The sequence below is a fragment of the Cavia porcellus genome, unplaced genomic scaffold (genome assembly GCF_034190915.1).
Source record: "Cavia porcellus strain 051 isolate PalLab524CR breed Dunkin Hartley unplaced genomic scaffold, mCavPor4.1 scaffold_24, whole genome shotgun sequence".
Classification (NCBI taxonomy): Eukaryota; Metazoa; Chordata; class Mammalia; order Rodentia; family Caviidae; genus Cavia; species Cavia porcellus.
The window spans coordinates 52,640,803-52,657,605 of record NW_026947507.1 but is presented as its reverse complement, the minus strand read 5'-3'; the positions used below and the strand labels follow the sequence as shown (position 1 = coordinate 52,657,605).

General features: G+C 41.6%; 1 protein-coding gene and 1 long non-coding RNA gene across 9 annotated transcripts in view; one reads left to right on the top strand and one right to left on the bottom strand.

Annotated features, from left to right (window-relative positions):
• The window catches only part of Nkain2 (sodium/potassium transporting ATPase interacting 2), a 945,741-nt gene that overhangs the window by 721,091 nt on the left and 207,847 nt on the right, over positions 1-16,803 (top strand). The window lies entirely within an intron of this gene.
• LOC134472766 (uncharacterized) lies at positions 3,818-6,062 on the bottom strand. Its single transcript, XR_010042732.1, has 2 exons — positions 5,253-6,062; positions 3,818-5,169 (listed from the first exon to the last, which is right to left on the bottom strand). It is a non-coding gene; the product is annotated as an uncharacterized LOC134472766 (long non-coding RNA).

Genomic DNA, 16,803 nt, shown 5'->3' with positions numbered 1-16,803 from the left:
GTTATGGTGCCAACCATCAAAAGACCAAATGACAAAGGACAGATTGGACAATTTTCAGGATGATTCTTATTCTCTGATATTCTACTCTTTCACCCTATTACCTAGAAATTCATTTTGAAAATACATTTGTATCATCTGGCTTTCCCCTTTTTTGTATTCTAATTGTTAATTTCTAAAGATCTTTTCTTCAGATTAGTAATGAGCAGAAAAAGGAAAAAGACGAAAGGGAGAGTGTAGGCAGAAGACAGGGTGTAGCTAAAGAGCAGCCCAGAAAGGCAACACGCATAGTTACAGACCTTCAGAGATGCAAACGGAGAGCTGTTTCCTTCCAGTACGTGTAGACAGGCAGCAAAACAGGACAGACAGTTCAGGAAAGGTTCTTACAAGCTGAGAAATGTGAACTTTTCCCTGAAACCCATAGGGAATTATTTAAGGCTTTTTAACATAGGAGAAAACAATCATATTTGAATTTTAGAAAATTAGCTACATTGTAAAAGATTTGTTAAAATGTACTGCTAGACATTTGTCTAGACTCAAACCAGATTGGAGATAAAGGGAGGAACTGAGATATATTATGCAAGTAGATTAATTAGGATGTGGGAAAATATTTATGATAGTAAAAGAAGAGAAGCCTGACATGGTCTCCAAAGTTTATTTTTTAGCAACCAGGTAAATAACAGTGCTATTATACTAGGCCACAGTCACAATTGTAATGTGCAGAGTTACTGCAAGGATTAAATGAGCCAGTATGCTGAAAATGCCTTAAACCATTGCTGGCATGGGCCCTTCTATTTTCAGAAAAACTGCCTGCCAGCTTTCCCAGGCTGGGTGGTAATGCCTGACTGTCGCAATTTAAACGAGCAGATTTAATTTGGCTTACGGTTTCAAGGAATTCAGTCCATGTTAGCTGACTCCAAGACAGAGGCATCATCACAGAAAGGTACGATGGAGCAAATATGTTTAAGTCATAGCACTGGAAAGCAAGCAGGGAACATCACCAGGAGCGATGGGGCAAGCAGATAGGGTACTCAAATTCATACCCCCTTGACATAGCAAGGCACACCCTCAGGTATGCTTCACTAATGCCCCTGGGGCATCACAAGTCATTCAGGTTGACAGTCCATCTAAACTGTCCTAGGTGTTGACTAATGAAGAGTTTAAGGTTGGGGTGAAGAGGGGGATTGGCCCAGATGACAAGGTTAGTTTAGGACTTGTTAAGTGAAAACTGGGCCCTTTGTTGGGCATCCTTTTACCCAACTAGATGTTACCATGTTTTAGCCTAGAGCTGTGGTCAGGAGGCTGATTTTAAGTCATTCTGTCCATTTAAATGTATATGGAGATAAAAGAGTGAAGTGATGATTGAATCAGAAATATCCCCCTGAACAAGTACACAGCGATAAAGTAGAAGGGGAGAGGGACTCAAAGTGGTGAAACTTGGTAGACAAAAATATCTTGCATAATTGTAGACATTAAACAGAGAAAAAAGACAATGCCAGCAGTGTGAATGTTGCAGAATATTTGATTGAATAAGCACTGAAATATGGATTATGTAGCAAGAAAAGAAGTTGGTGACTATACCTGGGAACATTTCCATGGGGTTGCAGGATTTGATGCCTGACTTAGGCATTAAATTTTGCCAGAGACAGAAAAATGAGAGCTCTTTGTCTTCAGTTCAGATGAAAAGGGAAAAAGAGATGGATGGAAAAATGTGATCCCCTTGTTTTTATTATTATGTCCAAGGACTCCAGTATACTAGTTTGTATGTGAGCAAGGGAAAAGCAAGAGAGGAGAGAATGGAAGAGTGTCGGAGTGGAGGGGAAAAGGGGAGATACTGGTTTAACAAGGCCTTTTGGAGTGAGGCATGCTGGGACTCGCAATAAAGAAGGAGGGGTCAGACAGGAAGAAGAGTGTGCCCCCCAACCCACCACCCCTGTCACAGAAGGAAAGGTGAGGAGATATGAATAAATACTGCAGGGAAGTTCTTCCTCAAGGAAAAGTTGAAGTCATTTTCTCCTGAAGGGCCCAATGAGGTTGGAATGAGAAGCATCCTCTGACTGACAGGGAAGTGTAGTTTCACTGCAAGCTCCTAGAGAAAGCTAAGAGTTTGAAATAAAAGCAGAATGAAAGAGCTTTCTAGATTTACATGAGAAGAGCTTTTGACCACGCTGGGTGCCCAGTTAGGGTTAGAAACCGTGGATTCCTGGCGGTTTCTTTTCTCCACATTGCTTGTTGACTTTGAACCTCCCTGCTGCCAGTGCTCTGGGATTCTTGCTCAGGAGCCTCACCTGCATCCTGGTGCCCGGCCTTTCCCCTTCTGCTGGACCACATGCTTTGGGAGGAGTCAGAGGTCGAGGGCTGAACCTGACCTTGACACTGCTTCAGTTGAAAATGCAGCTCTGGCCACGTCCACAGATGTGGCTGCTCCTCCGCATCTGGTTAACATCACAGACCCTGGCTCGAAATGCACCTGGAATTCTGGCCACTGATCAACTCAGTTTGGAGGAAGAGGTTTGGACATAGGCAGAGAGTGAATTCCTCCTCCTCGGCCTTCTCCTCTGTCAGGTAAAAAATAGATGGATTAGATGTGTCCCTCCTGTCTTGGGAAGAGCAAGGTACTCTACTCAGTCTTCTGATTAATTAATTTCTCTCAGACATGCACAGAAATAGTATCTGAGTGCTCTGTGGTCCATTCAAGTTGACATGTATAATCAATCATAGTAGCACCCCGAAACCAGTAGTTTAGTATTGCAAAGAATTTACCTTCATAATTATATTAAAAATTTTATAGCTGGCAATGACTAAAATCATATTTAATAAAACCAAGCTGTAAAGGGAGCCATGCAATATTTAGGATATACTAATAGCAAAATATTATTTGTCATTTGTTTTAGACTTATATTTCAATAGTCTTGCCCCATTTTATTTAGAAAACTATCTCCCCAATAACAGAATGAGTAAAAATTTGAGCTAAGAAATTGGACATGCAGATTTTATTCACTTAATAGTCTATGTATGAAAATTAAACTACATTGTTTCATTTGTCACAGTGGAAATGCAGTATGAGCAGCAACCAATAGCATATGTCGTTAACATGTTAACAGTGAAAAAGAAAGTTTTTAAGTCTCTACCCCAAGCCACTCCTAGCATTCCAAGGGACTTCTGTAACCAGGCTCTGGTGCAGAGTGAAATCACAGAAATGAAATTCTGGCTTTCTCTAACTTGAACAAATAGTTCGTGCCCAGGAAATCATGGGTTTTAGAGCTAAGGATATTAGGGATCATCATTTGAGTAGAACTACTCGGTGCTTTTAAATGAAAACTTGCTGGCTTTAAAGAGAAGATCTCTCCATTCTGCTGCAGAAGCTTCCGTACCCCAGAGTGTGGGAGCTCCCTACCAGGCACTCCTGGACGGCCGGCAAGTCTGACTGTTTAAACCTGTCAGCCATCAGTTCTCGCTTTGTAAAGCATCGGACTCTAAAACTGTCTAACTTTTTCCCGGGAAATTTCAAAGCACAAGTTCATTTTATGAAAAATTACCCAAATAGTCATTTCTTCCTTAAAAAGCACTTATGAGTAGTCAAGCATTTTAATTATTGCACGTCTAAGAAAAACTACTTGTGAGTCTTCCTGATAAGAATGCTTCCATGTTTATCAGTTGTATCCCCTGTCCTGTAAATAATGGAGTTTTAAAAATTGTAATCACTGTTTCTTTTTCAAAAATGAGCAAGAGCATAAAACATTTCTGGTTTTCTCACAACCCATAAAAATGTCGGATGTACATCATGCCATGAATTCATAAATGACCCAAGGGCTTGACATTTTAAACTCATCAGACAAATGCATTTATTGGCATTGTTTTCTCTTCATAGCTAATATAATCTGGGGTACACAGCTCTCAGTTCAGAGGAAAAGGAGCAATTGATTGTGGAGTATGAATGACAGGTCCTCATGTTTCTCGGAAGCAGCCTGTGTATCCATCAGCAGATGACTGGATAAAAAGAAACGTGGTGTAATGGAGTACTACTGGGTCGTAAAGAAAGATAAGTCATTTGTTGGCAAGTGAGTGCATCTTGAAACCATAGTGTTACAGGATGTAAATCAGGTCCACAGTATTTAATATCACATGCTTTCTCCTATAAGAGAAACTCAAAGTATAAATAAAGAGCAAAATAAAACAGAGATAATAGAAAATGGGGAGACAGATCTTTTTCAAATGGAAAGAGACCAAGAGATGGATGTGGGGGGGGGAGCGGTATAGAAGAGAAAGTAGTTAAAAAGAAAAGAATTAAGATGTTTTATGTAGCTGTGCCGATCTACAGAAGGCATGCACAGTGTGGATTGCAGGCGTTCACCTGGATACAGCACAGATCACTTCCGCCCGCACTCCAGCTCCCAGGGTCAGTCTACAATCACCTGGACACCCATGGCTTTGAACAAGGACGCCAAGTGGCCCTGTGGAATAAGCCTGAGAGCTGCTCTGAGTATTTGGGTGTGGAGGGTCATGCTATTTAACATAGGAAACTGAATTCCAACTCTGTTAAGAGATTAAAGCACAGGACCAAATTGACCAGCTAGTAGCAAAGTCATGATTCCAAGACAGCCTCCTCCCCCTGGTGTGTTCTTGGAATTTCTGCTTATTGGTGCTCGGTCCCCTTCTGTAAGTATTTGCACATGTGTTCCAGCTGAGTTATGGCTTTGCAAAGTCCTTTCTTGAGTCCCTCCTTCCTAAACACACACACACACACACACACACACACACACACACACACACAGGCACGCACGCACGCACGCTCATCCCTCTTTGTTTACGTAGGCAGTGAATCAGGTATTGCTAGAGTCGCTCAGAGGACTGACATCGAAATTCACTGCAAGTTTCAGTCTACATTTTTATCCCAACATACCTAGTACTAAAAGAGACTTGGGAAAAGAAAGATGGTGGTGAATAAATAAAACTAAGGGTAAAGGAGGAGAAACGGTTCAGGAGAATGGTGGCGGTTCTGCAGTAGAGATTCTTCGCAGGCACCCCTGTTCCGGGGTCTCCTTCCCCGGCGCGGCTGCGAGCTGCCCGGCTGCCTCCACCCCAATGCAAGCGGCTTTCACCCCGCGCTCTTCCAATCCTGCACCCCTTCCACACAGAGCGTCTCTTGAGGGGCTACTTCTTGGATGAGAGCTGAAAGTGAGAAAAGAAACCACTTGAAACGCCGTCTCCTCCAAAGGTGTGTGCTACGCAACAGCCCGCGAGGCGGCAAGCACCTTTCTCCTGCAGCCAGGGGAGCTGCTCTGCGCCGGCCTCCGCTTCTCTAGTGCCGCGCGACCACGCATGATGACAAGTGCCATCCTCGGCGTGTGATGAAGTGGAACAAGCTCTAGGACATGTGAAGGCTCCCGTGAGTCAGAGGTGACTCTGGGTGCAGCCAAAGTGGCATAGAGCGGCAGGTGGGCTGCCAAGGCACCTGGCAGCCTGGTTTCTGCAAGCCCTGCGGGCAGAGGTTCCGGCTCCCTGCGGAGCTCACTATCCTGGAGCGCGTGGTGGTGGGAAGAGGCCAGCACTAGTGTTCGCTTTGGTGAAGGGATGAACTGCGACCCGACTGCAGCCGTCCCCCCTGTCACAGGTGTTGTTCATGTCACCGCTACAGCGATGGGCACCCGCTGACTGGTGGAACCGGTGGAGGTTAACGTCCAGCTAGGTTCCAAATGCCACGCCATACGCAGCTCTTTCAAGTGGAAACAACTGTTTTTCAAGGCAGCTCATAATAACCTGCTGGAACCAACAGCATAGTTATGCCCTTTTACAGCATGAAGGCAGTCGGCCTGTGAAACCTCAATTTTATTTTTACAAAGGAAATTTATTTTTGAATCATCATGAATACTCTACTAAGCATTTTGGTGTGACAGGAAGCTGCCGCAGTATCCTACCAAAAATATCTATTGTTAGGAACCCATGTTATGATTCATTTTCTGTATTTTTTGTCAAGTCTTCCAAAAGCAGCCATCACCCTGCTTTGAAATTATTTCAGTATTTGCGTATTCTGTGAGTAGAGCAAAGATACCACAAAGAATCAAGTTTATATATATATATGTAATATCTGGATTTATATAATATCTGGATTTTATAACTACAGAATGTTTTTATTAACATTATTATTTCACATACACACACACAATCATGTAAGGGCCCTGCAGATTGTAACCCCATCACACTATTTTGAAACACCAATGTTTTCATAGCTAAAAATTCCAGGAAGGTATTAGATTGGGAGGAATTCTCTCAATTTTAACCAGAAACTATTTTTAATGCCTATCAGAATCACATACATTAATAGGCCTTCTCCTTTCTTAAGCAAATCAGTGAAGCAGTGCTGCCATGCAGAATAATGATTTAAGTAAATATCTCAGATGGCATCACCACTGATGAAGAATCACGTGTTGAAAGTGCTGCCTTCCTGCAGCAGGTGACATTTCTGAAATCCTGTCTGTGTTCCACTCTGAAGGACCTGGTGATGATCATGCAGGTAGGGAGGATAATAGGACCCTCTGGTTTACACCAGAGGAAAGAGAAGAAATTTAAGTCATCGGATCAATTCAAGCTCCATGCATAATGCTCTGTCAATAGACACACTATGGGGCAGTTCCAGCTGAATGTTAATCCTTCCATTCTAGAAAGGTTACATGGTACGTTAGCTTCACGGCTTCCTTTAAAGCTGGTAGGAGTGGTAGCATTTCCACACTCGGGAAGAATGTCCTGTAATGCTATTGATTCTGATCTTTTCAACTATGCCCGTGTCCATTGACAACTACCCTGCCTAGTTCTAACAGGATTGTGTGCAACTGAAATGCTGGATTAGTAAGTAAGCTCCTTTTTCAAATTAATCAGCTTGTCTATCTGAGACAAATTTTTTTATCTTAATACTGTTAGAAAGGCCCTTATCAAGCTTATTTCTCGCAAGTGAAGATCACAGTTCACAAGCACCAACCATAGATTTTGCAGAAGTAAATGTAAAGCCCAGCCCAAGACAAAGGCCACTGCACTGTGGTCTTGTTTTTATCGAAGCAAATGCAGTGTTTCTGCAGTGTAGTGATTGGATTAGAAATGTGAGTAGCAGGAAGCTCAAGGACCACATAGAAGACTGTTGAACACAACCAGGCTGTAGATAGCGCAAGCAGCGGACCAGGGTGCAGGCAGCACATAAGGGGGAAAATGAAGGAATTCCACTGACCTTTAGTGTGGAGGATTGTCGTGGTCAGTCTTGGAAAGCAAACAGGTGGAAAGGGTGTGATTTGAAGTCACATGATGTGGATTGCTGGGCTGTTATGGCAAACTGAAGAGCCCAGCTCGTAAGAACCGGGGTACACAGGCCCAGCCAGTCATTCCGGAGCTGCCAGGCTTTTTAATTAAAAACAGAAAGAGTACACCTTTCTACTGATCTGCTATCCCAGCTCGTAGATATTAGGATCACTGTGTAGGCATCAGAGAACACGTCTGAAGGCCAGCTCTGTCCTTGGGCAGCCCTTTGAAGTCCTCTTACCTTTGCCCTAGCATGTGGTTAGCCCAGTAATTCCGAACCTGTGCTGGATAGATCAGTGTGTTCATGAATGAATGAAGCAATGTGGCTCTCAGTTTTCTGCAGTTTCCACGAGGTTTTATCAGTGCAGGCTCCAGCCTAGCTGCAGTGGAGAAGAAAATTTCTATTTAATAGTATGAAGGCTAAATAGTCTTAAAGAGTCTTTTACATGGAAAATCATCATGCTTATATTTTATATTTAAAATACTTTTATGTTTTTATGCAGGTAAATTAATTCAGCTTTTTATTTGTAATAAAACATAACCTACTATAACTAGTGATGATTTGGTAGCAAACAGCCACATTCTTCTGGAAAAAAAATTGCTAATATATCATGAGCTACTATGGAAGAACTTTGGGGATTAAAACAAGACATACTTATAATGAGTAGTCTGCATAAGAGGTAAATATGGGTAAGGCAGGAATGACAAAAAAGGAAGAGAAGACATCGGAGGGGAAAGAAAAGAAAAGGATGAGGGAGAGACTGGTGACTGCTGCGGTGAAGGAATTTTTATCTTGTTAGTTTTGGGTTTTTTGTTTTTTTGTTCTTTTGGGTTTTTTTGCTTTTATTTTTACCTCTTGTTTTTGTTTTACTTCTAAACTTCTACATTGGAAACCCAGGCCTTGTTGGTGCAGATTTCTTTTTAAAATATATTTACTTAAGGTCAGCAAAGTCCCTGCCTGTGCTTCTGCCCTGGTGTGTACCTGTATCGTCCTCACTCTGCAGAACTCGGGCTCCATTTCCCCCGAGAACGCACCTCCTCTATGTGACTTCTTATGCAGTAGTTAATGCTGCTAATAGCTTAACTAAAACCAGTATGACTAAAAAACAAAAAGAGAAAACTCAGCTACCATCATATTCATTAAACAGCCTCTTCCACCCACAGCAAGATATGGAGCAACGTGCATAAGGATCATGCAGACATCAAGCGCTTAGGGTTAGCAGCCGGCATTTATAGAATGTAAGGCATGTGACTGTATCCCCGTACAAAACCTAAGCAGCATGACCATGTTAGAAATACGTTCTCCTTATGCAGGAAAAGAAAAGGAAAGTCACAAAAATGGAATGTTTGTATTCCATGAGATCTAGTAACTCCTCGTATTCTAATATTTCCCTCTTTGCTGCTGTGGAAAGTGATTCTGTAAGGTAATGAGTCTTGTTTCAGCTTTAAAGAAAAATGATGCTTTAATCAAAGAAAAGATTTGTTCTTTTTACTATTATCATTTGAAACTACTTTAATAGCCAACTTTATATTAATATTCTTCAAACCCCTACATGTCTGGTTTTCATCAGATATGTTTATTTAATAGTTTTAATTCTTTTCAGAAAAATAAGAACTACTTGCTTCAAGCTTGGTGTCACGGCACACACTTTCAACCCCAGCCATTTGGGAAGTTAAGGTAGGAGGATCATTAACTCCAACTTGATGACCTGTCTAGCCTACCTCAAAATTCAATCAATAAATATTAAAATAGAATTTTAAAGAGAGCTGGTGATGTAGCCTAGTGAGAAGGCCCTGAGTTAAATCCTCAGCCTTGCCAAAAAGAAAAAGAAAAAGCTCAAAAGAAATGATTGCTGCTTCAACTGTCAAGATCCTGTATATGTAGAAGAAAGGAATTACTTCCTAACTTAACTCAGATTCCATGTTTGCAAGTTCAAAATGATTAAGCTTATTAAAATGATCAAGCATTTGATTGGCTGAGCGGCAGAAGGCTGTAGTATTCTTCACTGGACTCGTGCTGTATCAGCAGCGTTCAGTTTCTCTTCCCTCTGTTAGATTTAAATCAGGTGACCATTTAGTTTACTTTCAAACTAATCCACCTTGGAAGTGAAAGTGACAGGAAGGCTGGACTGCAGAACCACCAGGCAGTTCAGGGGACACTCGGAAGACAGGAAGACCCATTGGACCAAACGAGTGCAGTTGCTTTCCCAGGCCTAGCTGAAAAGGGCAGGCTACGTTAGCTGTCAGCTAGGCTGGTCCCGGGAGATGAGGGGTCACCAAGCAGGAGATGAGGGGTTCCCAGGACCTGCATAGTCACCTTCTCGAGACCATCATACTGGCTAAGGCTTTGCCATCATAGAAGCCAGGAGGGTCACAGTCACAGCTCTGAGACAGACGCATGAAAGGACACATTCGTCTTTGAGGATTGAGATGAAAGCTTTCTCCCCAAGGGTGAGAACAGAGAGAAGCTGTAGAGGTTTTCTCGTCTCTTCACCAAGGACTGCTGTAGATTTCCAAAGTCTGATGCACACCCACTATGATAAGGATGCTGGGCTGAAGCCCAGAGCATGAAACGTTAACCTCATCCATAAACAGTTCATATACACTATACTTTGAGAGCCACTGGTTTAAGCTAACTACAGCTGATAAAATACTGTGATGTCATCCCCAGCTGTTTCTTTCTCAGCCTTTTCCTTTATTATTTGCAGTTTTAACAGATGTCAAACCTACCAATCTGTATTTTATCCACGGCTTTTGGTTGTATTAAAGCATTAAAGTCTTTAAAAATACTCTTTCTTTCCCAGTGACTTGGGTTCTCCATCTCCCTCCTTATCTTTATGGTTTTCCTTCTGTTTATTTCTCTTCTTCTTCCTTTCTTAAGAATAGATGGACTGACTTGATCTTACTTGATTATGTTCCCGTATTATCTCCAGTATAAAAGCATAAAATGTTTTAAAAAATTGAACAGTGATCGTATGCACTCCTTTTCCCAATAAAATGGGCTTCTCTGAACATTTTGTGTGAATTGTAAAATGAAGCCCAGCCTTGGTCACTTTATTCTCTGCACACCATGCTGCGGGAACCCTGTGGCTCAGCGTTGGTGGCTTCCCTCTGGCTGGCTTTGTCGGTGTCTGTTACACCGTCTGAGGAAGCACCCTAAGGCAGGAAGGTTAGCATGCCACTGATTCATCACTTAGAGCACCCAGTGCAATGTCGTGTACAGGGAAGACACCGGTTGGTATTTGTCCAATAAGTGAATACAGGAGAAAGAACTGTGCTTCCTCTTAGCTTGTCACATGGGGCTCAAGAGATAATCAAATACACTGAGGAATGCTCCATGGCATAAGTGGAAGTAATAACTCTGCTCTGTGCAGCTCGGTGGCAGTGCTCCTAACAGCTAAGTTCAATTTATATAAGTCTGATGATATGGAACATGAAAAAGAGTGTTTTATAAAAGCAAGTGGTTTTGCAATATTGCCTGGCAACTTCTCCATGAGTTGTTGTTACTCTTACTCCCTGACTTTGAGAAGGCTGGGGACAGAGTCTTAAAAATTAAAGGGACACGAGTAGTAAGCAATTATTGAGCTCTTGTTGTTTGCGTAGCAATGTTTAAAAATGGCTTGGCAGGGCTGGGGATTTAGCTCAGCGGCATAAGCGCCTGCCTTGCAAGCAGGCAGTCATGAGTTCGATCCCTGGTACCGATAAAAAGGAAAAAGACCAAAAAAAAAAATGGCTTGGCAAATCTAAGAAATATAATATACATATTTCCTTTTCCATATCATGTGACGCTGATAGAAGATGAGATCTGAGAGCACAAACCAAGATATACAGGACTGCGGTAGCAAAGTGGAAAACTGAGTATAATTAGACTCATTTCCCATTAAAATTCCTAAGTACAAAATGTCACAGGGGGAAAGCTGATGTTGCTGCCAGCAAAAAGAAGCATGCCCAAATTAATTGAAGATGAAATACATAGGCTTTCAAATTCTACTGGGGTGATGCCGTGTGGGATGCCCTCGATAGAGTTTCGGGTTGAATTTTTCCCATGTAAAATGATGAGCAAATAAGATTTTCTATCAGATTTTTGAAAAACTGTCACTTCATAAATTTAGAACACATTACCATAGCTACCTAAAGGGAAAAAAGTAAACAAAACATTATATTATATAACACAATGATATGCAAAATTATAGAAATGTTTCTGGTAATGTTCTTAAGATACCATTTAGTTCACAGGTACTAGCAAATAGGAATACATCCTTTTTATTTTTTATTATTGTCTTTTCAGGGCCCTGCTCTAGCAGGGCAAACGAGACCACCGCGTTCCCAGGTGGTTTTATTTCTGTTTGTGTTCATGATGCCAGCACCTTTTCCCAAGAGAAACTCACTGGGATTGAAGGCTTCAAGTAGATCAGGTTGGGACTTCAGTAAAGAATTTCTAAAAGGGAAGAACTCAGCCTTAGGTTGGTGCTATTTTTCATGGTTTCACTTTTATATATGTTTAAATTCTCTATTTGCCTTCTTTTAAAAGCCTCCCAAAGTGATAGTACTCTTCTCACCTCCCAGGAATTCATATCTGGAAATACTCTATTTCTTGGAAGTTCTTTGATCTCAGAGCAAAGAAAAGCAAATAGACTTTCAGGGTGGTGCCTCCCAGGAGACTGCAGTAAATTATTTGCATGAGTGTGTGTGAATTTTTATTTGTTTGTTTGCTTTTGTTCTTCTACTTTAAAACATTTTTCATATCAACTATATTTCCTGTTGGGAGACCCATTAAATTTGATGGAAAGAGCAGAAGTGAAAGGTCAAATAAATTGAAAATCACACCTCAGGGGCTGGGGATTTAGCTCAGCAGCATAAGCACCTGCCTTGCAAGCAGGCAGTCATGAGTTCGGTCCCTGGTACTGATAAAAAGGAAAAAGACAAAAAAAAAATATCACACCTCTATTTTCCCTGCATTTAGTTAATACTATCTCAATGTCATGGCTCTTTAACAGTTTAAAAAAAAACCCACAACTATTAAAGAGGTTTTGCACTGAACTGTTTAACAGCTTCCTAATTGTTATCAGCAAGCTCTTTAATTGTGTATCCATTAGAAGTACCTAAAATGAAGGGAAATTTTCACTGAGGAAGAGAATTACAATCTTATAATTTCTAACATTTAACATAGATGATCATGCTTAATAGTAATAATATAAATAACGCATACTTTCAAAAGTACCTGTGTCATAAAATAGTTGGTCTTAGGAAAAGCACAGAGGCAGAAGGAAAGGGAGCTTGGCCATTATTTTATGTTCCTGCAGTGTCATCCCCAGTGGAGACTCTGCAGATGAGGAGACCTGCGACTCGAGTCACGGTTCACACCATCAGCTCCATTCTTGCTCCTTCGAAAACTGGAGTTAGAATTCACATTTATTATTTTGAAGTACATTTCAAGAAAGGATCACAATTAGCTAGCAAGTAGTTCACGAAGACATTTTCATCACATATGTAGGAAATTAATTCCCCCTATTACAATGTAGATGACATTGCAAGGTCATTCAGTGTGAATAAAGGTGAATTCTGACAGCAGAGAATGATGAAATCATGAACTGGAAAGGACAGGATTTGTGGAATTTAAACTTGCTACCAAAAAACACAAATTTAGGAGGATGTAGAAAAACAAATTAATTTGGAATACTACAAAAGTCTGTGTCATTATGACTTACACTGGTTTTGGAATAATCCAGACAGTGAGCCTATAAAATCATTAGATTCCCTCTCGGTTAGTTTTCTCACTGCTGAAATGAAACACCTGACATTCAGAATTAAAGGGGAAAAGATTTATTTAGCTCACAGCTTGTAGAGGATTCAGTCCATGATTGGCTGGACCCAAGGCAGAGTGGCATGACCCAGGGACAGCCGTCATAGTGGAGGATGTCAGCAAAAGCAGCAAGAGAGAGGAGACAAGCCACTCCACCAGGATCAAGGCGGTGCCAGTCCAGTCAGTGGGCTAATTCCACAGTCACCCACCCTTCTTCCCAGCACCTCAGTCCCAGGATCAATCTCACACTCTAGATTATTCAGCCTCTGAGAAAGTTCTATGACCACATGAGGCTTTGGGGGAACATTAGACACAAACCCTAACAGGTTTCAATATATCTTTTATGTGTTGTGAAGAAAGATTTAACTACTGTTGAGAAAAATTTTAAAGAAATAAAATGTAACAGAATTTGCTGAGCAAAGAACAGTTCGTGGATCAGGCACCACTCAGAACCACCGAGGCTCAGAGAGCTCCGCACAGCAGTGTGAGCAGCAAATTTTCATGGGTGAAACCGCAAGCAGAGAGGAGAAAGCCTTTGATGAGCCACAGCAGGCATCTACTGTATTTGAACTTACCATGGGGTGATGCGCGGGCTGCCTGTGATTAGCTGTTTGCCACACTCCTGTGTTAGAGTGCAGCTGTTTTGTGTGGTTTGCACGCTATCTTAGGTCACAATTCTTTATGTGAAACTCAAAGCAGGGAGAGAGACTCAGGCTAAAAGTCTTGTTTAAAAATATCTATGATCATCAGTGTATACCTGCCCATATGATTATAAAATTTCATCTTTGTTACAAGTACACATGCACATGTGTATATGAAAAAGCACACATACATGGGGTGATCAAAAGATGCAGAGTATGTTTAAATAGAAAACTGGCATTGAAGACACATTGCTATTAATCTTCTTCAAAATACCTCAGATTGCTTCAAATATCTTAGTCCATTTTTCTTACCACTTTTTGGAGCAGTCCACGGTCTTCTTTGTATGCTTAGGAGTTGTGATTAAAAAACAAACAAACAAACAAACAAAAAAAACAGTGAAAGCTGCTGGTGAGAACCATCTCAGGCTGGGAAAAACTATCCTCACCCCCCTGATTCACCAGACCTGGTTCCATGAAGCTCCTGGCTGCTTCCTGAAGGCAAAATGAACATGAAAGGTAAACATCTTGAATCCTTTCAGGACACTGAAGCAGCCACGACAGGGCAGCTCGTTAAAGACACAGAAGAACTTTGTGTGTGTGTGTGTGTGTGTGTGTGTGTGTGTGTGTGTGTGTGTGTGATGTATGTCTGCGTATGTACCTGCATGCACATTTACATGTATCAAAGTTAATAGAATAATAAAGATTTTTTTCACACAGCATAAATTGAGCATAGCAAAATGTGATGGCATTCACATTCTCATAGCAGTTGATTCTCTTTTTTTGGGTTTCCCACAATCCTTAGTGGATCATGCTTGTTTTTCTCCTCTCATTAATCTTTAAATGTAAAGATCTGTTTCCTCATGGAAACTTCCTCCATCCCAGTCCTTGAAATGTCGCTGGTAGAGCCACACACTGCACACCTGCTTCATAAATGAGCTGAGTTGTTTTCTATATCATCCTTTTAACAGGACGAAGGGAATGATCTGGAAGTATGTAGACAGGGACAGGTGGCAGGGCCACTGAGGACAATAATTCAAATATCTGCTAACTCCGGGTGGGCAGTTTGATCATGAAGGGGCACACTGGCTGTGAGTTCATCCTCATTGCAAAGCTCACAAATTATTCCAAAAATTTCCTGCAGAACATGGGCCTCAGCTCACCAAATCTTATAAGTCTCCAAGGATGCAAAGAATTCAGCATTAACTTGGAAACTGATGGTTTTTAAATATTGACAAGTCCTTTGAAATAGTTCTTACACCCTGTGCCTGACCCAAAGAATATCTGTGCTCCCATCCTGATCCGCAGCTGACAGTTGCAGCCTCTCTTAAGGAAATGCAGAGCTGACCAAGGAGGTCAAGACATTAATGAAGCAGCAGTGTCAGCCACCGACAGGTGCCCACACAGCTCTTCACTTCCCTGTCGCTGATGGCAGAGTGTTTGTGTTAATGACATTTGAATGAGGAGATACATGTGTCCAGGCAGACTTGTCAGTCTGGGGCATATATGCATAAAGGCTGAGACCAGCTACTTCTTGTCTGTTGTGTTTGTTGGAAAACTCGGGACATGGGAGTGTTTGTTAGTGGTTTAAGGACTGGGCAGCCTCATTGTAAGCGAATGTGGGAATTGCTCAGGGAAGTGACACACGGGTGACATAGGAGACCGGAACGCCACCTCTAATTTCAGTTATTGTCTGGAATGCGAATAATGCTCCCAGGTACCTGGCCAATATTTCTTCTCTATTTAAATGATTTGATGAAGAAAAATAAATACCGTTTCTCAGAGCTCCAAGAGCAATGCAAAAATCCTTTTTACAGACATATTTGGAAAGTGAAATGAAAAAGAGAAGAAAGCCAGCCAAAATAATCATTACGAAGCTTGGGGCTAGAGTCAGTTTTACTTTATTCTTTCATCACTCACCCTAGAATGGTTTTATAGGATGGTTTGAAAGTATCTGGGAGGAAGGGAACAGAGCTCCTCCAGCTGTGAGAAGCTGAATAGCACAGACATGATACACGAGAGAGCTACCAAGTTATCTGGAAACCCTGGCATGGGGGGATGAGGAAGGTGAGCAAAGGTGCCAGGCACACAGCTCCTGTCTCCCATCTGCTTCCGCCTTCTTGTGTGAGTCTCTTGTTACCTGTGCGTGGGCTCCCGGAGACCCACATGCCCTATGTATCTTGGGAGACCACACCCCACCATTTTTTAATTCATATCTTCATACCCATGTGCCTGAGGCTCTTCTCAACCCAAGAAATACTTCTTTCATGTTTCACAGTTCAAAAGGCACTGGTAAGAGACAGGATGGACCCATGATTGAGAGCTTCGACATGGAGGCCAGATGCCCTGGGCGGGTTCTGCAGTCCCTTCCCTCACCATCTGTGTGACCTGTGCCTGTTTCTCTGTGCTTGCAGTAGAGACAGTGACAAGGTTTACATTAAATAGTAGAGAGTGCGTCAGAGAGATCTATCCAACTAGGAACCCAGTGATGCTGTCTAATGTTGTGGTCTCCTGTGCTTTTATATGTCCAGTATCAAGTTAACAGGAACTAGTGTTCCTTGCACTTTCAGCTACCCATGCTCTAAAACAAATTGCCCTTTGACCTTCCTCTCACAGATGTCTGAAGCAATGTATTAGAAGATCTACGTACACATCCTCCTATTACTGTAGTCTTTTGTCACATTTGGTACAATGTACCCTACCACCTACCTCCAGACACTCAAAATAGACCATTTGATGACTCAAATAAAGAAATGTATGCAAGCTTGAAGCTCATAGGATTTCATATAGCTTTATATTAAATGTACATTGGGATGAATAATATGCTTTTGTGGCTTTAACTTACTATTTGTCATAGCAATGGTCTAGAATCTTTTCCAGAAAGCATTGTGTGTTCTGGGTGAAATATTGCTGTATGTTACCTCTTCCTTCTCTTATTAAGCCCACACTCTCCCAATTTTAAATAAAATGTTATCACATAATTTGCTATGAACTCATAAAATTTTTGTGTTGAGGGCTGGGGATTTAGCTTAGTGGTATAAATGCCTGCCTGGTAAGTGCAAGGTCCTGAATTCAATC